Source organism: Talpa europaea, assembly GCF_964194135.1.
Source record: "Talpa europaea genome assembly, chromosome: 9".
Lineage (NCBI taxonomy): Eukaryota > Metazoa > Chordata > Mammalia > Eulipotyphla > Talpidae > Talpa > Talpa europaea.
In genome coordinates this window covers 113,523,678-113,533,844 of record NC_140076.1, presented here as the reverse complement: position 1 = coordinate 113,533,844, position 10,167 = coordinate 113,523,678, and positions in this window count along the sequence as shown.

Here is a 10,167-nt window from a genome sequence, read left to right as displayed (position 1 = left end):
CTCCATGCTGTGCTGCCTGGTGTCCTATGTATGTGATATGCACATTTCACGTCTCCTTCCTCATTAAAATCAAAGACACAACATCACATCCCTCCGATGGTGCCTACCCAGAACCTGTGGAGGTTCAGAAGAGATTGCATTCAAAAATTAATTTCTTGAGTACCTACTATGAGCCACACACCCTGGCTTCACACTGAGGATGTGATGACACATGAAACAGCCTCTTCTCGTGGAAAGAAAGGCACTAAAGCCCAGTGCTGGCCCTGCAGAGGTGCGCTGAAGAGCTTCGGGACGGAAGGCAGGAAGACCCACCAACAGAAGCCAGGCGGGCTCCAGGACGGCTGCTTCCCAGAGGTTGCCTTTGAGCTGATGCATTGAGGCCCATTGTATGCACCATTCTGAGAAATCAAGGATGCCGCGATGGAGACACATAATCTGCCTTTTGGAGTCAAACAGCAAGTAACCAGGTAGAGCATAAGCGCCATTTGCAAAGACCCAGAGCCTCGCAGCACCGATGTGGGACGTGCAGAGAGGGTGGGGGCTGCTCCTGCAGTCTCAGCCTGAGAAGGGACTTAGACTTGACTCCAAAGGTGCTTCCGATACATTGAGTCGTGTTTCCACGCTACGGGATTAAATATGTGGCTGAACTGAGGCTGCTGCTAGTGGAACGCATAACCCTGCCCTCGCCACCCTGCCCTCGCCCCATCTCCAGCATCTGTGACTAGTTAAGGGGTTTTGCTTTGATAATCGTGGTGGCGCAGGAGAAATGCCCTGCCTCGCCTTGTGCTCTTGCCTCCATTTGTTAACCCAGAACTCGGCCCCCCTGGAAATGAAGTATTAGGAAGGTCGTTCTGGCCTCTCCAGCCCTGGAGCTGCAACTCCTGCCTGGCCTCAGCCTTTGGGTTGAGAGCGTTTTCATGGTGAGCGGGAAGAGGGCCCCATGCCAATCCCAGCCAGCCTCTGCTTGTCTCTTTTGTGGATCTAGACACTCACAAAGCTCAGTCTCCCGCATCCTGTGTGGGGGCAACCCCCGGGCTGCAGGGGGCAGATCCAGCTCTCCTGGAGAGGACAGGGTTAGTGCAGGAAAGCAGGGGGGTATGTGGGATCCCATTCTCTGCTTGAAGCCCAGATGTGATTTTGAAACTCCCATCCTAAGTAATAAAACAGGTATTTTGAGACATAAATCATGAATTGTCATCTGCAAAACAGGCACATCTGGATTTGAATTCCAGTTTCTCAAATTACTAGTAATGGGACCTAGGGGTATATGACACCGCCTCTCCAAAACCCAGGTTTCTTCTGTGGAATATGGGATGAATCGGACAGGGCTTGCTTCATAAGGGTGTTGTGAGGGTTAAAAAAGGCAATATATACAAATGAGTGCATTCAGCACTGTTTAGCTTCCATTCATGCAATCATTCATTCCATGCATCAGACAGCACTTCTCTGTGGAGATTCTGTAGTGCCCCAGGGCTGCTGAGTGTGCCAGGGGGAAAAAAGATTTGAACAAGACAAACAGTCTCTGTTCCCAGTGAGATTTCATTCTGGTGAACACAGAAAAATAATTTGAGTTGATGTCAGTAGTGTACTTATGGAAGACCAAATTTACTTTTTTCTTTATCTGCGTGAGGGACAAGAACATTCTTTAACCGTGGTCAGATTTTTGGTAAACTGTTCAATGATCTACATTCTGGAGCTTTCAGATCTTTGGTTAGGTGTCTGAGAACCTTGTCATAGAAATAAATACTTTGCTCTTAAAACCTTTGTCACTCTGGATAATTAAGTATAATTTTATAAAGTCTGTGCAAGCAGATTAAGCTTGTAACAAAACTTCCCTGAGAGCAAAATTCTCAGTAAAGTCTTTAACTAACTGGAAAGAAAACAAATTACGGACTCCTAAGAGAACGCATATAAATATTGTCTTTGTACAAAAGAAATCTTAAGCAAATTGGGGCAACATGGGTATACTGAAACTTCATGGGTCATATAAGGAGAAATATCAAACCTCCTCAGCAAGCGCGTGAGTAAATAGTGTTTTAAAATAATGTGACCCTCCCTCAAGCCCACTAAGTCCTGGTGAAATATTGCTGGTCAATTCAGTTTATTTAACAATATTGCAAGTCATGAGCTGAACAAACTTCCTCGGCAACTGCATTAGAATCGGGTTTCAAATGTGGTTATTTTAAAGTCTTTTGCTATGTACAGAAGTTACTTACTCTGCTTTGTATTCAGAGAAAATCCCAGGAAAAGGACTCTGACAGATACTCTGGAAATATAGGTTTATCATGGAATTATGGAAAGATGTGCAGAGCTGTGGGGAAAAAAATAACCGGGCCTATAAAAATTGCTAAGGAGGGACCCAAAATTTCTGCAGGGGCTTGAATGAAAGATTAAAATCATTCTAATGGCTTTTTAAAATTTTTGCTTTCTCCAGAAAACCTCCTTTTGTTGAGCGGAGCTAGGATCTACAGCAGAACTAACCATTTGCTTTTCTTCCTGACACCCCAAATGTGAACCTTTGGTAAGATTCTTATTTGGTAAGATTCTTATTTCTTATGACAATGTGCTTATTTGCTTAAACCAGTAAGATTCTCTTTTTTACTGTCAATGGACTATTGGGAAACATGCTTCTATTACTGGAACTAGAGTGTGCAGACTGCTTTTGTTACAGAGGAATCTGAGGGGTACCCCCAAGACCCGCAAACCTGCCTGCTCCAAATGGGTTGTGCCATCCCATGCATAAAGACAAAAAAATGCATAAGACTGTCAATAAAAATAACTAATACAACCAGTATGCAATAGAGAGAAGAGAAAGAGTATAAAATAAAATAGTTAAAATTGTTTCTAATTCAACACCCAAAGCTACCCAAAGCAGAACCACTGAGGCCCCAGAGCTGGCCACCTGCTGGCGGGCACCCACAGGAGAGGGGGCAGAAGGGAGCCCGCACATCTGGAAGGAAAGGAGCAAAATCAAAGTACAAGTCAAGATAAAGGACGCCATGGTCAGCCTCCACACGGGTCTCTCAACCTCTCTGCCTCTTTCGAGTATTTCTTTCCATGTCCCCCAAGTCCCTGCTGCAAGCCCCAGGCCGAGAAGCAAACGCAGCGGCTTCTCCACTTGTGTCCCTGCTCCAGGTGCCTCCTCCAGGCTCTCTCTCATCTCTCAACCCCCTCCTAGCCTTCCTCTAGTCTGCCTCTGCCAGTCTCTTTTCCCTGCCTAGCTCCACCCTCCTTTGGGTGGGGCAGGGAGCCTGGAACCTCCCCTTTCTGGCTGTCACACTGTTAGACCAGCTGGGACAACATGGAAAGGACAGTCAGCCTGGTTGCATAGATTGGCCTTTTGTGGATGCAAATAGCAGAAACTCATTTAAACTGGCTCAAAGGAAAAGCTGGGAGACCCAGATGTCTGAAAAGATCAAGTACAAATAGCTGTTGGTGCCATTGTCCATCCGTGTCTCTCCTCTCTCTGTTTTCTTCTGGGTTTACTTTATTTCCAGAAAGATAAGATGTGGCAGGAATATCACCAGTTAGTAAAGAATAGGAGATTCTGTGATATCTTCCGGCAACTGAGCAATCCTAGACGATTGTACGAGTTTCCCAATAATTGCAACGAAATTTCCAGAGCTGGTCTTCATCGGCTGGGTCACCCGTCTGCTCCTGAGCCAGTCGCTGTGCTGAGGACACTGGATCTGCTGACGGCTTAGTCTTGAGCAAAGCACCTGCTTCAGCTGGGAGGCAAGGACTAGTTCCATGTAAAGCGTATCAGACCAGTGGGTCCCCAAAGGAAAATTCAGGGTGCTGAACCCAAAGAAGGGGAGTGGGGATTGCAGCTCAGGTGGCCACAGCAGCAGGGGACCCCTCTATCTTAGAAAGGGGTCTAGATCTCATTCTAAGCGGGACTGGAAAGCATTGAGGGTCAGTTACAAGGAGGGGCAACATTATCTATGTTTGAAGTCTTAGTGTGCTAGTATGATCGCTCTATGCTGAGCTCCGCCATCCAAGCTAGTCTAGTAATTGGAGATCTTCCCCCTGAGTTCACAAGCGCTCCTCTCCTTGCCTTCAGATGATGATGATGGTGACAACGGACCACAGTGAAGATGCCTAGCAGGGGCATCTTGAAAGGGCAACTGTGACAGTGAACTGAGAATCAATGAATAATAAATGAAGTCAGCCATCTTGAGGGAAGGTAAATGCCTGAAAAGGGAGTTTGGGAAAGACAAGGTCAAATGAAGCAAAGGATGCGCTGCCATCCAATACAATTGAATGATAAGAGGCATAAAATCGTAATATAGTCAACTGTTTTTCTGCAGAAAGAGTATAGCGATAGAAAAGCTGGTCTGTATGTTCAGAGGAGGATCCAAAGTGGTTCTTGGCTGGTTCCCAGCACCATTCCCGGAAAGGGAGCCAGCGCATTATAGCCGGGACTGCCGAGTTCAGGAGGGAGGTGTACTTTGGTGTGGTACAAGGACGGTTCATCTGATACTATCAGATTCTGTTTAAAAATACCCCTTCGGCTGTCCAGCTCTCTTTGTTTGCCTCCTCCCGAGTCATTGATTATTTCCCAGCTACCCGGATGCCAGTAATGGGCCATGGGTGGGTGTTTCTCACCAGACCTCCTCATCTTTAGGTCCCACAGCAAAGAAGAGACGTGCAGAAGCTAAAAGGCTGAGCTTTTGTTTTTGTTTTAAGGACTGCTGTCGGTGGGGAAATGTCTGGCCACATGGGACACAAGGGCTGGCTTGCAGGCCCTGCACAGACAATCCCTTGCATAGGAGCCTCTGCGATTGGGCCCTGGTCCCTCATGGGCCAGGCTAGTGGTGGACTCTGAAATTGCGGTCAACAGTAGGGCTCTGATAAAATTCACATTTTGAAATTTACTGAGAATAGGTCCAGAGTTACTGCCTTGGGAGGCTGCTCATTGGAGATCTTTCCTCTGAGGTTGCAAGCAATCTCCTTGCCTTCAACTCCAGGGCGTCGGAACTGTGCAGGCAACTGATTCATAAGACTGATGAAAGTTACACATCTCTCCTTCCGAACTGCGCGCTCAGTTTGGATGATTGCACCTCCTAAAGTCTTCTCAGGGGTCCTCCAGGACCCCAGGAGCCTCTTGTTAGAGACCCATAGTTAATGGTAGCAAAATGCAAAATAGCGGTAGTGATGATACAAATATGTGTGGATCGTTTGAAAGTTCTAGGTCAGGACAAGTCAGCAAGTCCTCTCCAAATCTCTTCGGGGCAGATAACGCTATTCTTGTTTTACAAATGATAAATCTGAGACATATTGTTATATTTATCCCTAACATTTCATTTTTTTAAAGATTTATTTATTTATACAAGAACAGGGGTACAGGCTATCCCTAACATTTCAATTTAGAGAAGTAAACTGGTTCACCAAAAATTACATAACAATAAATTATAAAGTTGGGATTATAACATTTCTCCAGATCTCTAGTTAAACTTCAAATTGTGCTGCCCTTGAATTTTTCAAAATGAATTTGAAAGATTTCTACCTCTAAAATATTATTATATTCAATTTAGAAATAATACTCTGGCCTGAATGTTCTAATTACTGATGTCAGGCAAAAATCAGGGGGGTTGTGCTTACCAAAGGGTTGTCAAGATATTGGTATTTATTGAAAAGCCTACGTCTTGGCATGAGAGGTAACAAAATGCCCTCCAAAATGTCCTTGCTCTGATGCTTGGAACCTGTGAATATGTTACCTTATATGGCAAAAGAGACTTTTCGGATGTGATTGTGTTAAGGAGTTTGAGCTGGGAGGCGATCCTCGATTATCTGGGTGGGAGGCCGTCATCACAAGGTCCTCATGGAGGCAGATCGGGAGGAATCGGAGTGAGAGAGGCCACATGATGAGGGAAGCAGAGATGGAGTGATGGGCTTTGCAGATGGAGGAAGGCCCGCAAGGGAAACACAGGCGGCCTTCAGAAACCCCACCAGGAAGCATTTCTCTGAGGCTCCAGAGGGAATGGGCCTGTTCTCACTCTAACTTTAGCCCAGTGAAACTGGCTTCAGACCTCTGAGCTCCAAACTCCTAAGAGAATAAATGACTATTGTTTCAAGTCACCAAATTTCTGATAATTTGTTACAGTAGCATTTAGGAAATGAATATACTTGGAAACCAGGCAAAATGCAAAGAACATTGCCTCCAGAACAGAGAGATTATGAAGCAGTGAAGCAAAATGAAATTATAGGAGACAGGAAAAGTGGAAGCAACACTAATGGACTCTTACCTTTAATTAACCAGGGAATCTACTTTAAAGTAAGCAGGCAAACAAACAGTCCTAGTTAAGCCTAAAGTGAGATGGGTGAGTGGATGGGTGGATGGATGGGACAATGATGGATGGATGGATGGATGGATGGGTGGGTGGATGGATGGATGGATGGATGGATGTGGGTGGATGGATGGGTGGATGGATGGATGGATGGGTGGATGGGTGGATGGATGGATGGGTGGGTGGATGGATGGATGGATGGATGGGTGGGTGGATGGGTGGGTGGATGGATGGGTGGATGGATGGATGGGTGGATGGATAGATGGATGGGTGGGTGGATGGATGGATGGTTGGATGTGTAGATGGGACCAGGGAACTCACCTTCTTACCTTTCCCTCTCCACTCCTCAAGCATCTCCTGTCTGGAGTGATTAGTTGATTAAGGGTGCCTGAGGCTGGAGATGAAAGATACACTAAATGAAGGACAGACAATATCCTGTCAACTTCCCCAAGCAGTTCAGAGGGCTGAATTCAGAGCCACTGGAGTATGGTGCTATTTGCAAAATCTGAAAGTGCTATTTAAGGAAAGTGACCCGAATCACAGGGCAATGCTGCTCCAATGCACCCAGGTGGCGGGGCTGGGGGTGTTGGGGGGTGACTGTCCCACTCCTTCATTCTTTCCACACACTCTATCACTGAATAAGACTGCCAGGGGGTGCCAGGGTCCTTGCCTTGACAAAGTGCACTTCTCTTGGCTGTGACAAGCATTAATCAATTAATCACACAAATGAGCGTTTAATTCCAACCTAGATTGAATGTCATATAGAATTAGTTCTTTGAGTCTTTAGGAACAACACGTAAGCCTTGTTGTTGTGCAGGGAGGGGAGAAGGAAGGTCTCTGAGAGGGTGACGCCTCCGTGGACTCTGAAGCAAGAGTCCATATTAACTCTGCCCTTTGAACCTTCCCAGGGGAGAAACCGAGAAAGGAAAGAAAGAAGCAGCCTCCGCGCTGGAAACTGTGAGCGCCGAGGCTCTAGAGGGTAGGCAGGCGGGGGAAAGAGCATGGCGAGCGCATGAGGCTGGGAGGAGGCCAGCGTGGCCCACGTCCAGGAGCGGACGAGCATGGTGCATCAGCCCAGAACCTCGGGCCTCTGGCTGCATTGCTGGCGAGACCGTCATCGCAGTGAGCATCAGGGGCGCGGGGGCACCCAGGAGCTCAGCCTTCCACTGTTAATGTAGCCCAAGAACGAGGACGGTGCATCCCGATAAATGGATCTTCTGTGACTTGAGATGCATCCTCTGACCTGCCTTTGAAACGTCGCCATTTTGATCAATACCCAAGAGAAGGTGGACTGGGAGAGGGCCCTGACCTTGTCCTTCTTTAACGATTGCCCCGTACATGGAAAGAGGCATTCGAGACAATGTGGGCAGCTCTAAGTGGACAGCGGGTAGAGAGTCTCAGCCCATTCCCTCTCCTGTCGTTACCAAGATGAAGCAGACACCTGAGGAGGACAGAGGCGCTTTCTGCAAAAGCAGCTCAATAAAATACCAGAGACTGCGAGGCTTACCAAGAAATACTCATTTCTCAGTGCTGGAGGCAGGAGTTTAAGGTCAGGGGGCCAGCGTGGCTGAGTTCTTGGTAAGGGGCTCTCCTGGTGTGGAGATGGTTGCTTTCTTGCTGGTCTTCCCAGCAGAGAAAGAGAAAGAACTCTGATCCCTTCATCCCCTTATAAGGACACTAATTCAGGCCTCCCTGGTGGCGCAAGGGGTTAAGCACCGCACTATGAAGCAATCTGTAGCCTCTGCAGCACGAGATCGATCCCCAGCCGGCCAGGGATCAACCCACATGGTGAGGCAGACCTCTCCTGTCTCGCCTGCTGCTCCCCTCGGCAGTGTGTTTCAGTCAGTCTGCCTGTTCTGCTCCCCACTCTGTCTCTGGTGAATCCTCTCACCCCCACACACACCTCTGGGCCACACCCCAGTTCCTGTATGCATAAATAAATAAATAAATCTTTAAAAAAATAATAAGGATACGAATTCCATCATGGGGGCTCCATCCCCCTGACCTCAATAAAGCCTCATTACCAAATTTACACATTCTCACTAACATGTAAATGACTGATAGCTCTTGATATAACTTATTTCCCAGTTGCCTGTATGCATATTTCAGATCTTCTAGTTAGGAACTATATAGTTCATAACATAGCAATGACCCAGTCAGGAATAACAGACTGATACTTCCAATACCATTGCAAACGTGAGTAAGTTGAGGCTCAAAGAAGCTGAATAGAACTTCGGCTTCTAATTAAGATAGAGTGACAGGGTTCACCTTTCCTTGGCCCAATGTCTCTTCTTTGCCTGTCTGTACCTCAAATATAAAAGAACCTCAAACACAAGTCAAACAAGAAGTGTAGGAATGAATATTCGCTTATACACCGATGTATTTGTTCACATTTATCGTTGAATTAGAGCATGCGGGAAGCAGGCAAACAAGGGAGTCGACACCGCAGGCCGACGCCAGATACAGGGCGAAGCGTCGCAGAACGGCGCTTTAGGCTTCAGGTGTTCCCCCGAGGCTGTTCCCAGGGACTCTCAGGAGCCAGAGGGCTGGCTGGGGGGCATGATGGAGGGAGCTCCCGAAGCCAGGGACTCTGGCCGGACATGGACACACCACTGGAGCAATCTAGAAGGTCGACCACACAGGCCCGGGGGTGGGGGTGCCGAAAAGCAGCCTGAAAAGCAGAAACCCTGACGTTCAAGAAACTGAGAAACGAGCAACAGCAGAGTGGAGGCTGCGAGGGACCAGAGATGAAGGACGAAGCCAGAGGTGAGCAGGGCCGGGGCCGGCAGTGCGTGGGGAAGGGGCAGGCCTGGGATCAGGTGAGGGGTTCTGCTGTCCCGAAGACGTGACAGGTTCTAGATGAGGGTCTGGACAGGGTCAGGTGTAAGATGTTGTGAAGCTTTGATCCTTCTTCCTACTCTTACCTTTCCATCATGGATGTCTTTGGACCATTTCTTTATTTTTTTTTTAAAGATTTATTTATGCACACAAGAGCTGGGGTACAGGCCCGAGATGCAGGGGTGAGAGGATTCACCGGAGACAGAGTGGGGAACAGAACAGGCAGATCTACTGAAATGCACTGCTGAGGGGAGCAGTGGGGGAGACAGGAGAGGTCTGCTGTGTCCTGTGGGCAGCTCCCTGGCTGGGGATGGAACTTGTGCCGCGGTGGCTGGCGATAGCTTGATAGCACCGAGACTTAACCCCTTGCACCACCAGGGAGGCCCCTTTGGACCATTTCAAGGTTGATAACCTTTGTAACAAGAGAGCAGGGAAAACAAGATCCATTACGCTGTAAGGAACATTCTTCTCTAATCAGCCCGTGAACGAGGGAGGTAACTACTGCTGGTCACCCAAATGGCCCATGTGACGGGTCGGAGGCTCCAAAAAGAATCATCTTGTGGCTGCTGCTGCTGTGATGCTTGCTGCCGCGTTGCTTTGGGTAGAGAGATGCAGACATGGGCCTCATTCCCAGGCCGTTTGGGCAGTGAAAGGGCTGTCTCAGACAAGTCTGACGAGAACACGGAGGAACACAGGAGATTCACGGGAAGGGCAGAGCCAGTGGCGTCGAACTGCTCTGGAGTGGAAGCTCTGCAGAGCCCGAGTTTGGTGCAGACGCAGCAGAGAGCAAAGGGCCAGCTTACAAATTGGAATCTTATCCAAACCCCTGAGGGGCAACAGAAGCTGGAAAATAGTTATCCAGAGAGTGGAAAAACTGGTCTGTTGAAATTTGGATGATATTAATAATGCTCTGTTTCTCTAGCCAGCCCTTCCCTCGGGGGAACTGGGAGTGCTTGGCAGGCAGCCTTGTTTTGCACAACCCTGCTTCTGCTGGGGCTGGCGAGATCGGGGGGCGCCACCAAGCACACCAGCCATGGCA